The sequence below is a fragment of the Ornithorhynchus anatinus genome, chromosome 9, assembly GCF_004115215.2.
Source record: "Ornithorhynchus anatinus isolate Pmale09 chromosome 9, mOrnAna1.pri.v4, whole genome shotgun sequence".
Lineage (NCBI taxonomy): Eukaryota > Metazoa > Chordata > Mammalia > Monotremata > Ornithorhynchidae > Ornithorhynchus > Ornithorhynchus anatinus.
The window spans coordinates 9238847-9261628 of NC_041736.1; the positions used below are offsets into that span (position 1 = coordinate 9238847).

At 44.4% G+C, this 22782-nt stretch overlaps 1 protein-coding gene across 3 annotated transcripts in view; it reads right to left on the minus strand.

Annotated features, from left to right (window-relative positions):
- The window catches only part of ACVR1 (activin A receptor type 1), a 96040-nt gene that overhangs the window by 48609 nt on the left and 24649 nt on the right, over positions 1–22782 (minus strand). The gene's annotated exons all lie outside the window — the stretch shown is intronic.

Consider the following 22782-nt stretch of genomic DNA (forward strand, 5'->3'; position numbering starts at 1 on the left):
GGACAAGAATTATGGATATGCACTTAAGTCCTACGGGGCTGATGGAAGGGTGAATATAGGGTGCAAATCCAAGTGTAATAAAGGGTGCAATTCCAAGTGCAAATCCCAAAATCCACAGGGCACCTATGTTTTCTCCCATCCTCACAATTTTCCATTCATCGATGTTTTGGTTAAGATTTTACTTACATATAATGCAAACTGTAATTTTCATCTCTGAAAACCTCAGCCCCTGCACATAAACTACCGACTGTACTCTGCACAAGCAATGCAGGCACCCCTTGGATCAAATAACTCTGAAATTTTCTATAAGTTCTTTATTTTCCCTTGCTTTAGAATATCCTGGAGCTATGGGGAAGACCAAAGGATGACCCAGAGAGTTCACCAGGTGGTACTCATCAGCACCAGTGGATATTAATTCCTTAGGAAGCTTCAAGTCCCCCCTGAGTTCCCCTCAGGGAACCTGCTCAGGCCCTGGAACGGAGAACGAAGCTTTGGGCAAGATGAGAGGGGAGGGGAAGCTTTCTGAAGAAAGAACATTTGGCTGTAGTGGAAAGGTCTCAGGATAGCTATCACCACCTCCCATGGTGCCATAGCCAGTTTGCTTTGGCACAGAGACAGGGGGCACTCACAAGTGGGAACAGCTCAGACCTTCTTGAAGAGATTTGGGGGGGAAATGGGGTCCTCTAGGGTACTGGGGAAGCAATCCAGCTCTTACTGCAACCCATCCCTGCCCCACATGTCTGGTGCTCCAACTGGGCTCAGTGTCCCCTAAACTGGACAGTTTAAAGCAAAATAGAGAGAGACAGATTTGTTCCCGGACGTTATCACGCCCTGGCTAATCCACAATGTTTAGATCGCTGAACGCCTGCCAAAAAATCTTTGGAAAAGATGTCAGGATTCCTTGCTGTTGCCATTTTGCTCAGTGAATGGAGTAACTGCTGTTAGCCAGTTAGTTCAACTAGTTAAAAATAGACCTCAGATAGCAAAAGAGTTCAAAATCGGTCCCTTTATCAGACTCTAATAATCAAAACCACCAGGCCTCTACGGTCCCAGCTTTTAGTCAGATTTATCTGTTTTAACAAAAAAAGAACAGCTAAAAAGGATTTTTTTTCCAAACCAATTCCCCTGCCCTCTAGAATCTGCATGCTGAGCAGGCTTCAGATGTGGGTTGGCCAAACCAGAGAGTGGGAGGGGAAAAGGATGTGTGGCAGAAGACCAAACCAATAGGCCTCAGAGAAAGGCCAAGTGCCAGTTTTTGTTCAGATTATCTGTCACTTCAAACTTCTGCTCCGATAAACACTCCCATCAGCCTCCAGCTAGCTAGCCGGTTTCTGACCCTGGATTTTTCCAGGAACTCTCCAGGGACCGGCTGGGCAGTTATCCCATGCAGATATTGGGGGATTAACGTCTCCTTCTGCCTGGATAACCCTGCCGGAGCGTCCGGGGTTCTGGGTTTGGGGGGGTCATTTGGTTCAACATGGTGCCCAACTGGGCAGTTTCTTTAAGAGACATGGGTCATATATTCATTCAATCGTATTTTTTGACAGCTTAGTGAATGCAGAGCACTGTACTGAGTGCTTGATTGTGGGGGGAAGTGCCTGCTATGTTTACCCCCAGACTTTCTTTTTAATGGGACTGAGATTCTAGGGAGACCACACTCTGTAAAACAGATTTCACGGCTTCCAGCTCTCTATTGTATTGGAATTTCCTCCACGATCTGCCTAGCCCAAATGTGGGCAAACAAACGTCAATTAGGACACATCTGCCTTATGGTCACTGAAAATGTTTTGCCATAATCTAAGAGGCATTCTCTTTCCTGCTCTGCTTGTCCTGTTCTTAAGGGAGGTATTAACCCTCCTAAGGTTCTCCCCCATAACAAAAACAAAACAAAAAAATTAACCCATTACAACGGCAGAAGAGAACCACTTTCTTTGCCAACTCCATTTATCAATCGGGCTGAAGTTTGGCTTTGGGTCCTTACCCATCTTGCAGTACCAATGTAACTGAGCCGGTGACCCGGTTAAAACCATCTATATGGGAAGAATATGGCTGGATAAAGTCACAGGATACACTGCAGTCATTATGGAAAAACCACTCCCTCGATACACTTAGGAGGGCTAGAGACTATCAGAGGAATAATCAGGGGAACTGTTTGAGCAGGTTTGAAGTGGGCACTGGCTTTCGGAGCTGGGTGATAGTATTAAAGCATCACACTGGAAATCCTGACCAATCCCGAATTGAAGTGGCTAATTCATCTTCTGAGGCTCATTGGCCCACAAACCTTACTTCTAGTTTCTAAGAACAACATACCAGGACGGCCTCTAGATTGTAAGCTCTAGAATTAGCTGAAGCTATGGTCACCAGGAGACCACACTGGCTTCACTGATAGGACTGGCCTAATGGGGCAAAGGAAAGACGGCTATATTTGAGATCAGAGGCTCTCTCTCTCAGGTGGAGCCTGAGCTCTTCATGCTCACCATTCCTAACTTGGTTTTAGTCACTTTTGGGGTGACTCACTTTTGGGGCTTCATCTTTGCCGTAGGTATTGAGAATCTGACTGACCAACAACTTCCAATCCTTGAGGACGGGAATCGTGTCTACTAACTCTATCGTCTCTCCCAAGTGTTCGATAAAATGTTCTGCACACATTAAGCAATTACTAAATACCACTAATTGATTATTTGACACAAGGGCCTATAACTTCAAGAGAAACTACAGTTGAACACAACATCAAAATGATTTTCAAAAGGGGGGTTGTTGGAAATTCTCTACAACTATGACAAAAGCTCATCTGTCCGAGTTCATTATCCCAAAACACATGATATGGGATGAAATTACATCACGGTCTCTTCAACCAGAAGGTCCTATCCATCAGGGGTATTTTTTGAGTACTTACGCTGTGCAGAGCACGTACTAAGTGCTTGGGAAAGTTCAGTAAGAGTTGGTAGACAGAACCCCTGCCCTGAAAGAGGCTTATGCTGATTTGTGGGGGGAAATTCTACACTGTAGAATGTTAAAGCAATGATAATAATACAATAATAATGATAATAATAATAGCAATGAGAAGCAATGGTTAAGTGCTCTGTATGTGCCAACCACTGTGCTAGACACAGGATAATCAGACTGGACTCAGTCCCTTTTCAGCATGGGGCTAACAAAATAAGGGGGAGGGAGAACGGGTATTTAATCCTCATTAAAGATCTGGAAACTGTAGCACAGTTGTAACTTCCCTAAGGTCACGCAGCAGGCAGGTACCAATACTGGAATTAGAACCCAGGTCTCCTAACTCCCATTTCTGGATTCTGCTTACTAGGCCATGCTGCTTTTCAATCAGTGATATTTACTGAGCACTAACTGTGGGCAGGGAACTGGACTAAGCACTTGGGAAAGTATAATAAAATAGAGTGGGTAGACCTGTTCCCTGCCCACAATGCATTTACTGTCCCCAAAGCAACCCAGATTTCCTGACTTTCCACACACCTTTCTCCAATCTGACCCTTAAAACTCATCCAGACCAAACCACTACACCGAATGCTTTTAACTGAATGAGGGGTTTTTTTCTAATTGCCACCATGCGGTCACCACCTCCGATGTTTATATACCTTATTATCCCGATTTGCGTGGTCAATTATTTGGGATTTTGAATAATTCATGCATAGCTTCCCAATCTCACTGGGACAGATAATCGGGAATGAGTGTCAGCTGCACACACATAACCCTTATCTGTTTATTAGCATACGAGCTTTTAGAGGGAACTGCCATCTGTACCTCGTAGCTTGAAGATGGAGCCGAGACCCAGCCAACTCCTCCATCTCCAACTCCACTGTCCACGTTGCACCTTCCCATGCTGACCCGTGCTGAGTCATGTTGATTTTTCACATGGTGAGTTAGGGGACGGGGGGTCAGGTACGGGGAGAGAGAAGGGGAAAGAGGAGGCTTCTTAAAATTGCCGTCTAAAACTCTCAAATGGCATGCCCTCCCCAATTGCCAGCACTTGCTGGCAAAGGAAGACAAGTTTTCTGGCCAAAGCCAGAAAGGGGAGGGAGGTATGGGGGAGAGAGACATAAGGTGGATTCTGGAGGAAAATTAAGCAGTTTCTCCTCCGAGTACAATTCTAAATCGTGGTATAGAAACCGATCTGTGACAGGATCAGGCATTTTACAAGAGTAATTATGACTCTCCGAAACATAGTCAGCAGACGCTTTATTCCAACTTCCCTTGAGACTGCTTCCAAACATGGCCAAACTCAAACCTAAATAAAAATTCAACTAGCACTGGCCAACAAAGCCAGTCAAGGTCTTTCAAATGGCTTGGGAGGGGTCCAGAAAGTCATATTTTAACACATCGTAGGCTGGCTTTTAATTTTATACATTTTTTTGGGGGGGTCCCTTTCTTTCTTTTGGATAATCTGCCTGTATTCCAATCTCTCATAAGAATGCAATGCAAATTGGGTTTTGTCAGGGTTCAAACACTGAAACAGAAAAATGGAACCTTTTGTCCTCCTTCACAGTTAGAGGGAATTTCGCTGCCAGGTAATGGAGGGTAGGGGAAAGTACTGGAGAGTAAAAGCAAAGATTCTAGGGTGGACTCTGTATGTCCTGTTCTCAAAGGAAAACTGTGAATTTAATTCCATCTGTACTGGTTATGAGAACATAATCATATGTTTTACTGACCTTCCTTACAAAGGGGGCATCTCAACCTAGCACCTAGAGTTATGTTCTTTCCTTTCTCAGGTTTTACTGGGAGGGAAAGTGTCCTCAATCTCCCACAGCATCATTGTATCCTCCTCCCTGCCTCCTGGCTGGAAATCCAGAACAACATAATCTTCCTGCTGCTATGACTGAATTACCAGCACCTTCCCTGGGTTTGCATTTAGGCTTGGAATCAAATTGATCCGGCTCTTCCCTCCCTCCTTCTCACCTCTGCTCTTACAGATGCTAAACCCTCACATACTGTCAGTCCAAAAAACACACACACACACTCTCTCTCTCACTCTCCTTCTGCCCCCCACCCCCAACAACTCCTCTCTCTCCTGGAGACAGACCAAGTGGTGGAATTTGAAAAAAACCTGAATGCTCCATTGTAGTATTATAATATTTGTTAAGCGCTTATCATATCAAGCACTGTTCTAAGCCCTGGGGTATCTACAATTTAATCAGATCAGACACAGTCTCTCTTCAGTTACTATTGAAACTGAAGCACAGAAGTTGTGACTTTACTATGATCACACAGCGGATAAATGGTGGAGCCAGGATTAGAACCCAATTCCTCTGACCCTTAGGCCCATACTCTTTCCAAATATATATGCTGCTTCCCAAATGTACACTCCAAATATTGAGAATGGGCACAGGGAGGGTTGAGGGATTGGTAAGGTTTGGATACTGAGAAGGAATGGGGGGGGGGGGGGCTTGTTGGAGGAGGTGACTAGGAGGAGAAGTTTGAAGGTGGTTAGGGCTGGGCCTGGCAGCCCGGCGGGGATGTTGCGAAGGGTTGTTGTTGCTTTGTAAACAGAGACACTATGGTTCCAGTTTTAGAGGGTGCCATCCAAAAAAAAAAAAAAAGTTGGACCAACTCTGGGTGCAGCAGACAAGGTCCCCTGCAGACAAAGTCCTATTTGGAAATGACTAATGCCTGAGTCTCTGGTTGCCAAGACACAGCTGATAGGCCCAAGGAAGTCCTGAGTGACCTTTGAAACACCTTATGTATGATGAAAATACACATTTCCTAGGCATCAGATATGGACATGTTATCCAAGTCTGCTACCAACTATTGACACTATGTGGAGGGCCATACTACGGAACCTATTAATATCCTTCCCAAAAGGCCGGGCAGTGGAAGCTTGGGAGTAGTGCAGATCTGACTGATGGAAGGATCAGAGCTAACCAGCAGTGAGAGGGTATTTAATTACAACTTTTAGCAAACCTACAAGGGGCCTTTAAAGGTGTAAATGTTTCTCAGTTTCAGCCCAGTGTTATCAAGTTGGAACACTTAAAACTGAATGCATGGCAAATGAATGCCAAGAATGTGGCACCGGCTCCTCACCAGCAGCAAAACTCTTTGAATGTCGGAGACCCCCTTATAGATTTAAAGGACCCAGCACCCCGACTGACTTCATTTGCACATCAATAAACCCAGCAGGGGTTTTGCCAGTTCAGGAGTAAAGGCTCTGAACCCTCCTAATCATTTTCTCCTACCCCACAATATTTCTGCTGGCTCCCAACGTTAATAGCAACCCAATCACCCACCCCAACAATAAAGAGGAAAAGCTATTATAAATAATAGCATAAAAGGAGGCACTCCTCCTCTCGGTTTTCCTCTCCCCTCCCCCGGCTAAAATGTGATTAATGGAATTTTCTCACAACTCAGCTTGAAATATGTTTTTGCCAGTCGCACAGCAAAGGCAGAATCAGATAATTGTGGTATGACTCAACAAACGCACAGCTGTTCATTTAAATATATCCATCAAAAGTATAAATATGAGCAGGGGAATGAAAATGAACCATGTACACAGGGCCAGCGGGCAAGTTGGGTTGGTTAGTGTGTAAGGACCATAACAGAACAGAAAACAGGACAGGCAGGCAGGGGAGTGGGAAACAGAAACTCAGAGACAGGAGGTCTGAAAGTTCAATGTCAAAGCCCCCAAATAGCAAATAACCTCCCAGTAGCAGAAGGGGAGACCCCTCTACATTGCACAAAAAATCAGAGAAGAGGAAAAGTGTCAGGCAAAATCGTTCCCAGACAGACTAGCTGACTACCCCTTCGACCCTATGGTATTACTGTCTTCTGGTTAGCTGTCTCTCCTCATTTAGCGAAGACAGTGATTATGAAATACCCTATAAGCACAGATAGATCAGGAATACTGACCCTGCCCAAGAAAACTTCTCTCACTCCCAACCAGGAGGCCCTAACCTCAAGCTGCTTCCTTTCATTTCATTTGAGACTTGGCAGTTCTTTCTGACCTCGTTATATTTACTATATTCAGAGTTATAAGCTCAGAGTTATAAGCAATCGCCACGTGCCCAACGAACGAGCTTAGCTTAACCTACCCCATGTCAGGTAGGGAGATAAAGGACTGAGGACAGGGAACATGGCTACTAACTCAGTTGCATTGTACTCTCCCAAGTGCTTAGTACAGTGTTTTGCATATAAGTGCTCAATAAATTCATTGGTAATGATGGTCCAAAGGACCTGATTATTTCCAGCTGCTCCCAGGGGATTTAGCCCAGATCGAACACCCTCTATCCAAGTCTCCTTGCTGGCCCTGAGAAAGGCAGCAGGAGTGAGGAGGGAATACTAATACTCTCCGGGTGTGGTGACCAGATTTTTCAAACTGCTGCCATGGTGTTCACCCTTCACCATGTCCCCCGATGAGGGCATGCTCAACACAACACCCAACACGTAGAGGGGAGAGGGCAGGCCTGGTTTCCCAAAGGGTGGCTGTCCCACGGACCCCTGGAGCCATTAGAGAACCACAGAACTTTGGGACACCTTTTCAGCTGTGGGTAGCAGAATTTCTGCCTTCCTGAAAACTAGCCCAATTTCTGATTTAATGTCTGTCTTCCCGTCTGGACTGCAAGCTCCTTGAGGTCAGGGATCATGTTTATTTACTTTTCTGTATTCTCCCAAGCACTTAGATCATCAGTATTTGGCACACGACAGGTGCCCAATAAATACCACTGACTGATAGTCTGCTTATAAACGTGTTTTGGGGTGTCCTCCTGACTGGAAAGGGAGACAGTTATGAGGTCAGTGCTCCTCTCTAGACTGTAAGCTCAATAGATATGATTGACTGACTGGTCTGCTGCTCACTCCCACACCCTTCACTCTTTAAGCCCAGCCAGGGTCTCAGTGGCCCAGGTCAGAATCAACTGTTGCTACTTCAGACTCAGGGAGAGGTAGATTTTCATGTATCCAGAGAAGAGAGAAGGAACAGAGTTGAAAGACACCCTTGGAAATGGCCTGCTCTTGGATCCGTGGGAAAGGCGGGAAGGGAAAAGAGGAGGAAACAGATAGAGCACATGCCCTACTCCCTTCCTCAGGACAAGGAAAAGGAGAGTTTCACCCATGTTCAGCAGAGAGAATTTTGGGATCACAAGTGTGAGCTGGAATCAATCAATCATTGGTAATTTTTGAGTGCTTACTATTTGCGGCACACTGTACTACGCATTTGGGAGAGCATAATTCAACAGAATTAGCAGACACACTCCCTGCCAATGAGGCGCTTATAATCTAGAGGGGGAGAAGGACATTATTATGAATAAGTAATTTATAATATATAATTTAAAGATATGTACATGTACCTGGAAGGATGCATATGGCTCAAAAGTGGACCACTCTGGAAAATCCCTTTCCTTATTATATTGCTAATGAATAACAAGTAAAATCCAAAATAGAAAGAGTAACCAATTATGGACTGGACTGTGGAGTAACTGTATCATTATTACTCACATTTAATTAAGTTTTATTATGTGAAAGGCCCTGTACCAAACATTGGCACAGATATAAAATCAGACTAAGATGCTCTGCATGGACTATGAGAGGTTCACAATCTAAGTGGGTGAAGATAATACATCATATTTAAATACCTTTGGTGATTGTTGGTGAGAGCTATAAAACTTCAAAGGAGCAGGCTAGGAGAAAACCTCCTCGGTAGTTTTCCACCAAAAGAAGTTAGAGAATAAACTGGGTGAATAAGGTATACTCTCCAATTTACGGTCACTATCTCCCACAAAAGAAAAATGCTCCTGGAGGGCAGGGATCATTTTTTACTTCTTATTTGTTGTCCAAGACTATTCCATCCCAGCTCTTCCACTTGCCTGCTTCATGACTTTGGGCAAGTCACTTCACTTCTCTATGTCTGTTTCACCATCTGTACTATGGGTATTAAATACCTGTTCTCACTCCTACTTAGACTGTAAACCCCTGTATCTGACTTGACTACCCTGTATTTACCCTCACTTTTAGCAGCATAGTAAGCACTGCAAATACCTCAACTATTACTCCAAGCGTGTTTCACACAGGCCACTGGGAATCCTGGGGATATTGAGTAAAAAAAACAGGTAGCATGGCCTAGTGGAAAGTGCAAAGACCTGGGAGTCAGAAGACCTGGGTTCTAATCTCAGTCTGCCACTTGCCTGCTTGTGAAAGCATGGGCAAATGCCTCAACCTCTCTGTGCTTCGGTTTCCTAATCTGTAAAATGAGGATTCCATATCTGCTCCCCCCCAGCCACGCCCCACTTAGACCTGAGAGTCCCCCATGGGATAGGGACTATGTCCACCCTTATTATCTTGTGTCTATCTCAGAGGTTAGAACAGTGTTTGGCACATAGTAAGCGATTACCACACATCACAATAATTATCACTAATCAAAATGTAAAGGCCAAAATTAAGTGACCTGGAGTTTCCTGGTGGTGAACAAAGAGGTCAAAACCAAAATTTAAAATCACTCACCTAAAGTTTGGCCTTTCTCCTACTTCCCTCCTTACATGTTAGTGAATCGGGTGCTCAAGATGGCAAAATGATCTTAGCTCTTGCTGTAGTGTATTTAAGGAACGAGTGAAACCTCTGACCAGTGACCAGGAATGGAAATAATCCAAATGATGGAAGGAGCCTCCTTGCATGTTAGGGTCCTACTCTATCTGAGGCATCTCGAGAGCTTTCTATCCCAAAGCCCTCACTCTCCCAGCAACCCCTCCGGGGAAGCTGCACAGTGATCATTTGGGGATGAGACACAGACTAAGTTAGCGAGTTGCCCAGTCACAGAACCAAGCCAAAACAGAAGAGAAACCAGAAGCTAGAAGTTCCTGCCACACCACTACATTTCAGCCTTCAGATAATGCAACTTGAAGTTATTAGTCTTAAATCAGCATCTAGGAATACTAGCACATTGAACTCCCGACCGCCATTTCCCCTTATCCCCTCAGCAGTGGATATCTGACTGCTTCCCTTCCTCTTAGAGAAAATCGGAACATCACAACCTGGAACAGCCCTAGGATATGTGCTATCTCTCTGTATTTGACAAAAAACATCAGGCCCTAAATATAATGATGGCATTTATTAAGTCCTACGACCACCATAACCTGGGGCTCTAGTTGGTAAATGGCCATATTTCACTGTCCCCAAATCCTCTCTTTCCTGCTTAATATGGCTACTTGGAAAGAGCCTGTGTCTGGAAAGCCAGTACTACCACTGGTCCAAAGTATGAATTTCAAACAAGTCACTTAACTGCTCTGTGACTCAGTTTCCTCATCGGTAAAGTGGGAATGCTAATATCTGCCTTGCCCCTGCTTCACAGGGATGGTAGAGAAGCAGCGTGGCTCAGTGGAAAGAGCACGGGCTTTGGAGTCAGAGGTCATGGGTTCGAATCCCTGCTCGGCCACTTGTCCGCTGGGTGACTTTGGGCAAGTCACTTAACTTCTCGGTGCCTCAGTTACCCCATTTGTAAAATGGGGATTAAGACTGAGAGCCCCACGTGGGGCAACCTGATTCCCCTGTGTCTACCCCAGCGCTTAGAACAATGCTCGGTACGTAGTAAGCGCTTAACAAATACCAACATTAATGATGTGTGGATAAAGTGAGATAACTGCTCTACAAATTAAAGATATCATTATTATACTCTTTTAGCTGTCTCACGATTGGAGAGAACTCCTGTGTGCATGGGTATGAGTCAAAGAGTGGCCTACAGTCTTGAAACAAAATGATTTCCTGTCGCCTCTGCAACATAATTGTTACGCAATTCAGAAAGGAATAAGCTCTAAAATGATTTAAATACGTTGAAGAAGTGAGGAAATTTCTGACACACAAACACACCCTCAATTGGAGGGAAGAGCAGCACAGGAGAATGCATCACCGTTAAAATTTACAAATCATGCTTCCTATAACCATCTCCTCTTTTGTAACTCATTAATTCTTTAACTTTCCTTTCCCAATTTTCTACTTGGGACAGATCTCCAAAGACCTGAAGGCCAGTGAAGGTGAATTAGGAGAGCAAATTTGACTGGAAGCCAACAGGACACCCATCCCTTCTGATCTGACCCCAGGTAACTTGGCTTAGCTGGTGATTGTGTTCTCTCTCCTCTCATCGTTGCGATCGGTATCTGGGCACCTACTCTGTTCAGAACATCAGTGGACTCATTTGGCAGTCCACAAGCTAGATTATAAACTCCTTGAGGAAATGAATTGAGATTTCTAGTTCTACTGCAGTCTCCAGAACACTTAGGACTGTGCTCTTCAATCAATAAATCAACAGTATTTATTGACCGCTTACTGCATGCAAAGCACTGTATTAAGCTTTTAGGAGAATACACATCTACTGTGTATAGAACATCCCTGAAATCATTTGGTAGCATACAAATTATATTATAAACTCCTTGAGGGCAGGAATTCTGCCTTCTAACTCTACATAGTCTCGAGTCCCCGTAGGATGGTGTTCTACAATCAGTCAATGGTGTCTACTGTGTGCAGGACACTCTAATAAGCGATTGGGAGAGTACAACAGAGTTGAAAGGCATGATCTCTGCCCTCAAGAAGTTTACAGATTAGAGAGGAGGTGCACAATAAATACTGTCACTTGATACAATTAAATGGGAGAGAACAGTTTCTACCCAATCTACTGAGCAGATGCCAAGTCTCAGCCTGTTTCAGGAACAAAAGAGAAAGGTTTAATGCTAATGTAAGCTGCTCAGGAGGCTCTACTCAAAATAGAAAGGAGTGGAGAGACAGAACTTGAAGAATTGGCAGGTGCTTTGGGGTGAGCAGTTGTATCTAGGCAGTTAGGCACTTCAGCTCGGTGGGTTTAATCATTTCTTCCTCTAACTGGGAGAGCCAGGCCTTGGATTGGTCTTTGGTGGTCTCGGCCTTCTGCTGGGCTCCCAAAAGCTAGGCCACCATGTTCTGTTGTACGTATGTGGGAAGAACTTCGCTTCTCTACCTCAATTTCCCCAGTCATAAGTGAGGCTGCGAAATGGTTCAGAGTGCAAAGTATATATGGAGCATTTAAGTGCAGCTATGGAGAAAGATTTGGAGTGGCTTTAATGAGTCATTTGATCCATCCCTCTGCCTTCAAGCAAAGGGGAAGATATTAAACCACTGCAAACAGGTGCACCTCTGGCCTGCAGCACATTTCCAGAGGCTGGGGATTTCTCAACCCTCTTGGATGCCCATTTCAGGATGGAACATTCTCAGAGTCAGTAACGTCCTCTAATGAAAAGAACTATTAATAATAATAAATAATTATGGTATCTGTTAAGTGCTTACTACGTGCCAAGCACTGTTCTAAGCACTGTGATAAATACAAGTTAATCAGGTTTAACACTGTCCCTGTCCCACACGGGGCTCAAACTCTCATCCCATCTCACCTAGACCCAGAGAAGTTAAGTGACTTTCCCAAGGTCACTTAGCTGATATGTGGCTGAGCCAGGATTAGAACCCAGGTTCTTCTGACTCCCAGGCCCACGCTATACCCACTAAGCCACACTGCTTCTCATTAAACCACGCTGCTTTTCCGCTCATGCAGTAATTTCAGCTCATTTCAATTGATCGATAATCAATAGTATGTATTCAGAGACATGGGTCCGAGAGTCTCTAGGGGTTGGGGGGGGGGGTGTCTCAAATGAAAAACTGAGATTCATAATAAATTCTCTGAAGTCTCTCTGCCAGCCATCATTCACCTCCAAACCTGGGAGCATCCTAAGGTCCACGGCACTTAATAAGCCCAGGCCCGTTACCGACTCACTCAGCGCCCCCCCACCAGCTTTTGCTGTTCCAGGCTCTGTATCCCAGTTCCCCTGACCTTTCCCTCACTGCTTCTATTTTCCGACCCTTTAATCTTCACTGTGGGGCCACCTAACTACACACAGCCCTGGAATGTCTCTAACTCCTGGAGGCCGTTCCTGTTTGGCCAGAACTTTACTCCCAACTGTTGCCACAGGCAAAATCAATGAGCTGGGGAGGGTGGGAATCCTGGAGATGCAGGGATGAGGACGGGTTGAGTTTGTCCAACACCCATATACCCTGGGCTCCCAGAACAGAATCCACCCAGCAACCAAACCCACCTCCTAAGTGTGTTCTGATCGGCGTTCATGTCTACATCAGCACCTGCTGGAATCGAACCGAGTACTTCCCATGGCTAATAGCCTTGAGTTCACTGCTCAGGGACTCGGGCTCCTTCCTCCACCCACTCACCCCCGCCCAACACAAACAATTCTGTTGCACTTTTCACTGTCTGGCGATCTCAAAGCACCTTTACAAGTGTTGAACAAGGATGCCACTCGTCTGGTTTGGAACCAGATTTTCTGGTTTTCTAGCAACACGTCTGGTTTCCTGCTTTCCTCAGCACTGCTCTGGGGTTGTGTATGTGTGTGCCTAGATAGAGTGGGAGGGAGTCTAGGAAGGCTCCAACAACACAACAGGGCCTCGAAGAGAGAAGCAAGGATTGCTGATGGGCTCTTAGAACACCACACCAGGGGCATAAGACTCTCTGATGATGCCATTCCTCAACACCAGCTAGAACTTGTTTCCAGCTATGCTGGAAACAAACTCCCACTGTGGTCACCAACCCAATGACCACCCTGAGAGTAAAGTCCATTTGTAGTAGACCCTCAGTCTACTACACTTCACCAGGCCTCAAAACAAGATGGAGAAGCATGCTTCCCTCATTCCTCTGTATAGCACAGCCCTATAAAACACCGCCCCCCCCCCCCATCATAAACACAAGACTTCTGTACCAGCCCACCTTTCCCCTATGGAGATTTTGCCCACCCTAAATTATATGTCTGTAACATATTATATCTGTAATTTATTTATATCAATGTCTGTCGTCCCCCTTCCCCCCCACCCCGAGGCTGTAAGCTCATTGTGGGCAAGGAATGTGTCTATTTATTGTTATACTGCACTCTCCCAAGTGCTAGTTCAGTGTTCTGCACACAGTTAAGTGTTCAATAAATATGGTCACCTGACTGCATAAATGAAATCAGCCTTACCTTATCTCAGCCTTACCTGACTAGACTGAATTGTTACCTACTACAAGTAAATGTTTAGAAGTCAGGAACGAATGTGATTCGGCCCTGGAAGGGATTCAGATTTTCACAGGTTGGCACTATTAGTGAATGGGAAGGCTAGTGTCCCCTTTTCATGAAAAATCTAAGAGGACTAAGTCAATGTTAAACCACTGTCCTGCTCAAATCAACCATGCATCCACCACCAGGCTTGAGTGGGAACGCCAAGTTGCCTCTCTGAAGAAGATTCTTCATATCAACCTCTTTGCCCTCCACCCCAGATTGGAGAAACTGTAGAGTGGAGAGGCACAGGTAAAACCTACCACCCTAATATGAAGGTTTACCACCCTAAAACACTACCAAATGACAGCAAGCGCCACAGAAAACATTTGGAAATCAGGGTGCAGGGTGCAGTCTTGTGTTTGAATGTTATTTATTGAGCACCTACTGCGTGTAGATTTCTGTACTAAGCACTTGGGAAAGTACAGTACAATAGAGTTGGTAGAATCATTCCCTGCCCTCAAGGAGCTTATAGTCTAGAGTTTCCTAAACTCTTGGCTTACAGTTTCCTAAACTTTAGTCTATTGAGGACTGGGAGAGCCCTAAAACTGCTATCCTAGACATAACAGAATATTCTTAGGAAAAGATGCAAGATCTTCTCCATTCCAACTGCTTTACAGTTTTCCTCTGAAACTCCTAAAACCCTCTATCCCTCCCAAGAAGGCAGAAATCTTCCACCCCAGAGAAGTTACCTCTAATTCCTCAGCACCCAATTTGGAGATTAAGTTTCCATCCCACATGTGTTTGCTTTTAGCCTGTCCCTGCAGAGATGGGATGGTGATAGGTGGCAATTTAGATATGACTATGTAAAGGATAGGCCAGCCAACAGGTGGGTGGAAGAATATATCGAGACAGAGCATGGGCACATAGAGACAACAAAACCTGTTGAGAACAAGTGAGGTGGGGGAAGGAGAGGCCTTCCTCTTTAGCAGGGCCCCAACATGTGTCAGACCCCCAGCACTCCAGCGAAACTCAGCCTACTGTCAGGTCCTGACACTACTTTGTGGTGAGAGGAAAGGAAAATGGGGTAAGGAAATGAGGGAGAGAGTGAAGGAGGGAAACAGAGCCACAGGAAATCAGTGACTAGAGCAAAAGTTTGTCTGACTTTGTCTGACTGGACCAAGGCACAATTCCTGGGCTTTTCCTCTGCCCACCTCCTAGAGCAAAGCACAGTTCTATCCAAGGTGTATTCAGATGTCAAATGCTGCCAGAGGCTTACTTCATATCATGATCAAGAGAAGCAGCATGGCCAAATGGAAAGAGCACAGCTATGGGAGTCAGAAGACCTGGGTTCTAATCCCAACTCTGCCAACCATTTACTGTGTGACCATGGGGAAGTCACTTCATTTCTCTGTGCCTGTTTCCTCAATTGTAAAATGGAGATTAAGTACCTGTTCTCTTTATTTAGATGGTAAACCCCACGCGGGACAGGGATTGAATCCGGCCTAATTAACTTAGACCTATCCCAGAGTTTAGAGCTATGTGACACACAGCAAGCACTTAACACGATAAAAAAAAATAATAGGGCAGAGCTGTTGTAATTGGGACTGACCTTCAATCTAATTTCCCTGTGGGCTTTCAGTCTCTGCTATCTTTTTAAAGGGAGATTCCCTTACTAAACTAGTCTAATCTGCCTAGCCTTGAGGTAGGAGAACTCAGAAAATGTTCATCTCCCCTGGTACTCCTCAGCATTCAGTTTACTCAAATAAAATCAACCTCTACACTCCTGGTGTTATGTTATACCCAATAAAGGAAATGGTCATTTTAATTGTCAAAGAGTCCTTTGAGCACTTGATATTCACTTATGTACATATATGTAATCTATTTTAATTTCTGCCTCTCCCAGAAGACTGTAAGCTCCTTTTGGGGAAGGAATGGGTTTACCAACTCTATTACACTGTACTCATCTAAGCACTTGGTATAGTGTTCTGCACATAGTAAGCACTCAATAAATACCATTGATTGATTGGCTGATTGATTGAGCCATCTGGAAGCAAGTGGCTCTAGAAGTTCTCTTCAGGAATTAATCTCAAGCAGCTAATTTTGTAAATTAAAATGCTAAAGTTGGGATGGGTTAATACATTCCTTTAAAAGAAATCTTTACCGAATCCTTCGAGATCTACATCTATGATTAATTTAGACCAGCATAAACTGAAGCATCGTTCGCTCTTGTTTCGAGATCACAACTTTTAAGAAGCAAATTGCCCGATGGTTAATAGAAGAGTTCCATATTTAGATGCAGCGTCAATCCTATTATTTCCCATCAATAACCCAAATTCTCAATTGGCAGAAATCTCACAATGTGAGATTGAATCTCGAGACTTCGTAATAGCTATAAAAAATACCACTCCTGTGTGCTATTTTGACAGCTAAAAGAAAAGCCCCGTTTTAGAGAAAGAGAAAGACTTCAAGCCTGCACCACTGATCAGCCTTTAAGTTAAAATAAGACTCCATAATGGCAATCAAATGTTCAACGGTTATCCCTTTCTTAGCTAATGCCATCACTCCCAAATCCTCTCCCTTCACCCCTGCTCTGTGAACCACACTCAGTAGAGAAAACAAATTTAAGAAATCCTAAAAGGCCACACCTTATAGGAAGAGTGTGAAAGATAAACGTTAACGGCTGAGGCTCGTGTCTGCTTTGCTGTGGAGAGATTATTTTAGATGATGGATTTCAGGAAGGCCCAGCAGAGCCAGTAAATAGGAAGAGGCAGACGGAATTAAAAGTAGTGAAAATCCACAGTGCTGTTCCCCTTGAATTTGGGCATATGCTAATTTGTCAAACTATCAATCATTCTGAATAAAACTCAAAAGGAAGCACAAAAATCAATATGCCACTCCATTTCTGTTGAAGATCATGGCTCTCTGGTCTTTAACCCTGGGGATTAACAATTCAAGATTTATTCTGCAGCCCTGGAATGACTCTTCCACTCGTGACTCAGTTGAAGGAGCATGGACCTAGGAATCAGAGAACCTGGGTTCTAATCCCAGTTTGGCAGTTGCCTTCTGGGTAACCTCGGGCAAATCACTAAACTTCTCTGTGCCTCAGCCTCCTCATCTGTAAAATGGGGATTCAATACCTGTTCTCCCTTCTACTATGAGCCCTATGTGGAACAGGGACTGTGTATTATTTATCTTGCATCCACCCCAGGTCTTAGAATACTTTTTGAAACACTGTTAAGCACTGAACAATAATAATAATAGCAATCCTCATCAGTAAGCCTTACAACTTCCCTTATAATAGGTGGGAGGGGAAAAAATGATGACCTGATGCCACTTTTAACTTTCCTTTTGCAAGAACAGCCTCACTATGCCTAATCTGTAAAATGTGGACAAAATAACTTTCCTTCAGACTCTGGGCTCTTGTGGGACAGAGATTGCCCAATCTGATCCTCTTGTAAGTATTTATACCCCCTTGCTTAACACACGGTAAACATTTAATATCATAATTGTTACAGGATCATGAAAAGGAACAAAACTTTTTTTTACCTCCACATTGCTCTTAGACTTTTTAACCTAATTTATATTCATTCCATTTATACTCTGTAATTAGATTAACCCATTTCACTTTTGTCACATTCTTCCTAAAGCAGGTCTCTGCAAGGGTAAAAACAGCATTAATCCAAGTCGCCTGGAAGAAGGATTTTTAAAAATTCCAACATTCCAAAATTGACTGGACCCAAGCCAGCGACATCCGGGCTTTTTTCCCCCTCCATTTAACTCTGAAACACTGAAAATTTGCTTAACATATACTGAACGATTGACAACTTCAAAGTGAATTGTTGTTCTAATATAATTATCACCAACTCAGATGTGTGGGCTTTAGAGGGTGGGGGGAGGTTAACACAGTATTTAACACAGTGGTTCTTTGTCCAACAATGTGGGATACCAGGCATTTTGCAGGGATGGGTGCCTTAGAGAAAATTATCAGGTGAATACAAATAATTAAAATGCATTAGGAATGGAGCTCTCTCACATGGCAGAGAATTTTGCTCTTCATCAGAACCTGTCAGATCTTTAGAGTTTTTTTTAGCATAACTGTGACCTTTTTATCAGATGTCAAATCAGATATTCATAAGAATCATTTTCCTCTGGGAACTGCTCTTTTTATTTCCTAGTTCTTTTAAAACTAATACAACGCCTGTCTTCCACGGTGAAAGAAAAAGAGTGCACTAGACAGCTGAAGAAGAAATTAAGTGTCTTTGATTAAAAGACATCTGTACTTCTCTTCAATTCGATGTGCCTCGCAAAGATGAATCAAAGGTCAGGACAGGTATCACAAATTTCTTCAAGATCTGGGACTATCAACATTTTGGTTACAATTAAAATGTAAAAAGAATGTTTCTAAACAACATGAATCTATATCAATATTTATTCAAAAATCTGTCTCCGAAAAGAATTGGTTTAATAAAACTTGTAATTGCAGGGGGAGGAGGTGCCACAGAAAAAGACAAAAACAGCACAAAAAATGGTTTTCGGGCAACAGGGTGGATCTAACGCTCATGTTGCCTGTGGTTCATTAACTTTCTTTAACAACACAAAAATACTGCATTCAGGCTGTCAGTTTCAAACACTAAACACAAATAAATATCAGAGCCCGAAACTCACTTGTCAGTGGACGGGCCCCTTAAGACCCAAGGGGAATTCATCACTTATCGCAGGGGTGGTCTGACGACTCGAGAGAGACCTTGATTAAGGCCTAGGACCCAATGGGAATAACTAAAGAGTTATGGTTCAGTACAGTATCTTTCACTCTGTCCCCACCCCACCTCTAAATGACTGTGGATTGGTAAAGACCATCACTATTATCAGCATATCTTTAAGAGGTGCACTCAGTTCAGGATGCTGACCTGGCTACTTCCACTCCAGCCTTGTCATTCCTCTGACAGGAATAATAATGTTGGTATTTGTTAAGCGCTTACTATGTGCCGAGCACTGTTCTAAGCGCTGGGGGAGATACAGGGTAAGCAGGTTGTCCCACGTGAGGCTCAAGTTAATCCCCATTTTACAGATGAGGTAACTGAGGCACAGAGAAGTTAAGTGACTTGCCTACAATCACACAGCTGACAAGTGGCAGAGCCGGAAATCGAACCCATGACCTCTGACTCCGAAGCCCAGGCTCCTTCCACTGAGCCACGCTGCTTTCCTGAAGGCATGAAGACATGGATGCATGCATGCACTGATTCTCTTTATCCTCCTTTCTCTCCAGCTATTAGGCTAGGTGACCTCTGGATTTATTTCTGGGAAATACTGTGGGATGAGGGAGAAGGAGTACCTTACCCCAGAGCCCTGCTTCTGGGAACAGAGCTCACCCACGTCTGGACTGCTTTGGGACGACTCACAATGCTTTAGACCTGAAGGGGAGAGGGGCATAGAACAGACATTTTACACTTTGGGATTGATGTGGTGGTTAGCAAGCTCTGTGGATTGAAGGTTAGTTTCACAAGTCTAACAAATTTCATTGTTGGAGACAGGATAAGCACTAAAAACCCAACCCTTTTTTAACAGCCCTAGGCCACTCCTTCTTAAACTTGACCATTTTGAATTGATTCAAACATGCTGGAATCTCTGAAACACGAAGCTTAACTCTCTCAAAAGAGGGAGAAGCCGATTGGGAAGTAAAGGGGAAGGGGAAAAGGAGAGGCAAGGAGGAACAAAAAGACACACCCCATTCTAGTAATTTAACATATAGTTTTTACTTTAACACTTCTGTCATTCTCTGCAGCTGTTGTCTTTTGCAGTTGGCACTGATCATTGCCAATCTGGGACTAGTTTCCAGTGAAGACAGCATTGTTTTATTGGCTACTTAGGCAGTGCATGCACCATTAATGGAATTTTTATCTCTCCATTTTCCTGTCAGCACAGAACCAGCCAGTCTGACTCTGTTATTATCATTAAGAAAGCTTATTTTTTTTCCGCACACTCTTTTAATCCAAAACAACATCTGGAACTTAGGCCTCTATCACGTAAAGGGGAAACAGATTTAAAGGGGGAGGAAAGAAAGGAAAAGAAAAAGCTTCAGAACCAACCATCTACCAGTATGCTGCAGCAAAAACTCATCGGACTCCACCTTGCAAGTCTTATATCCAGCTGGCTTTGGAAAAAGGGTCACCTAAAATGGACATGTCTGTCATCCTCTTCAATTCTTCTCAAATCCCTCCCCTGGCAAGACTAAGCAATGGAGTCTAGAAATAACAGTTTTCTTTCCATCAAGTGCCCAGCATATACTGGCATTACAAGTCTTGAAGTTGTTATGAGAAATTTGCCAGAGAAAAAGAAAAACGCTTCAGAGAAATGTTACGGCTGTGTACATTACAGAATACGTTAATGTGGAAAAACCTGGCGCCGATCAACCCGGCAAATATGTCCCACTGTAACAGACAGCTGTCTCCTCTGTCATTTAAGGATGCTCTTTGCTTAGATCATGCTCGGTGAAGCTTGAGAATCGATAGGGGAGGAGAGCCCGAAGCAGGTCTGCCGACACACACCCAAGGTTTATGGTTTAAACATAAACAAGGTTTATGTCCTAAACACACCCTGGCTGCTCGCCAAAATGCATACCAACTAGCCAGCAGGCCACATAAAGACATTAATGTGGGATAAAAGGTGCCATCTTCTTGTTGGCTTCACAGCTGAAACTATGGCATGGCAACTAAACCATTGGCAAAACCAAGAGTTTGAGTGAAAAGAGCAGGGGTTTTAAGACATTCTTTTAGAGCCCATTCTTCTCGCGCGTGCACATACACAAACACACATAGGTAAAATTACACCTTAACAGAGAGGACTTACTTTCCCTTTCATGCTGACTTCCAAATGGATAACATTCAGCTCAACTTAATGTAATGGGTGAGAGCCAAAATGTGAGCACGGTGGCACAGGATGTGAGGTTTGTGTGTTTTTAATTTATGCTTCATTCAGCAAAAAAAAAACAACCTCTAAATGACTGAGCCACAGGCTCCTGCTCAGACACGAAGCTGCATCTTCCTGGCCTGTGCCGTCTTTTGCCGTCTGTGGATAATGACGGCCTCTGTAACCCAATGCTCTCAGTGGGCGATTGGAGTGAGCACTTCCTTCTCGCTGTCTCGCCTCCCCCATTGTCCCAGCCCACGGGGCCAGCTGTTCCTGACAGCCAAATTGCCGCATGCTAAGCAATGAATGCTGTCAGAGAAAGAATTTTCATTTCTGTAATGCATAGGCCTCCGTGGAAAAATTATACAGTTTATGGTCCTGGCTGCAGGAAGCTGAACTGCTCCTGATGCTCTGCCAGGACGCGACTCTGCCCGGGGCTTCCCTGCCCCCACCGACTGACAGACGCACAAAATGAACTGAGTCGGAATGACTAGAGCAAAGGGAAAGGCTTGTTTTCAGGAACAAATAAAAACATTTGTCAAGAATTCCTGAATCGAAGGCCCAAATTTTACCCCAATGACAAACGGTGAGGGCCAATTACACTGCCATTCAGGGAAGCCAGCCGTGGGGGAAGGGCACAAGTTCCACCAGCAACAGAGGCGGGTTCCAGCAGCAGGCGACACCCCACGGCTCTGCAGGAAAACACTCCCTGCACCCTTGCCACCTGACTCAGACCTGCCTCCTGATCTACATCTAGAAAGAGAAAGTTAGAAGGGTGACCAGCTGGTTGTCCGTGAGCGCTATGGGTGGTTCACAAAGTTTAGCCTGGTCCCTCCCCTTGCTACAGCCCAGGCTCCCAAGGGAACAGGGCCGAAGTGTGACGTTGACCCTGAAAAGACCACTTACCATCCATTTGCTGGCCCCACCGGTTCCTCACTAGGCCATGCTTTTGCAGCCTAAGATCATCCTCCACAAAAGAAAGATCAAACCTAAATCCAAAGGCAGGTTGGGCCTGCAGAGGTCCCTCTTTTGGCCCTGGAGGTCATTTTGTCATTTGTCAGAGACATTGCAAGCAGTGGGGAGGAAGTGCTCAATCAATCAATCATATTTATTGAGCACTAAGTGTGTGCTGAGCACTGTACTAAGCACTTGGAAGAATATAACAGAGTTGGTAGACACATTCCTTGCCCACAATGAGCTTAATGTCTAAAGCAGGAGACAGACATTAAAATACATAATTACAGATATGCATATAAGTGCTATGGGGCTGAGGGAGAGGTGACTAGAGGGTGTAAATCCTAGAGCAAGGATGACGCAGAAGGGAATGGGAAGAAGAGGAAATGAAGGCTCAGTCAAGGAAGGCCTCTTGGAGGAGATGTGTTTTTAATAAGGCTTTGGAGGTGAGGAGAGTGAACGTCCTGTCGGGCATGAAGATGGAGGGAGTCATGGATGGAGGCACATCCCTGAGCCGGATGTGGGCGAGGGGTCAGCATCAAGATAGATGAGATCAAAGTACAGTGAGTGGGTTGACATTAGAGGAACAAAATGTGCAGACTGAAGAGGTAAAATGGGAGGGGACGAGGTGATTGAATGATTTAAAGTCAATGGTTAGGAATTTCTGGTTGATGTGGGGGGTGGATGGGCAACCGCTGGAGGTTGTTGAGGAGTGGGGAACATGGACTGAATGGTTCTATAGAGTGAAGAACGGACTAGAGTGGGGAGAGGCAGGAGGCAGAGAGGTCAGCAAGAAGCTGATACAGTAATCAAGGCATGGCCTACTAGGCAGAGAAGGAGGACGGCCTAATGGATGGAGCTCAGGCCTAGGAGTCAGAAGGACCTGAGTTCTAATTCAAGCTCCACCACTTATCAGCTGGATGAT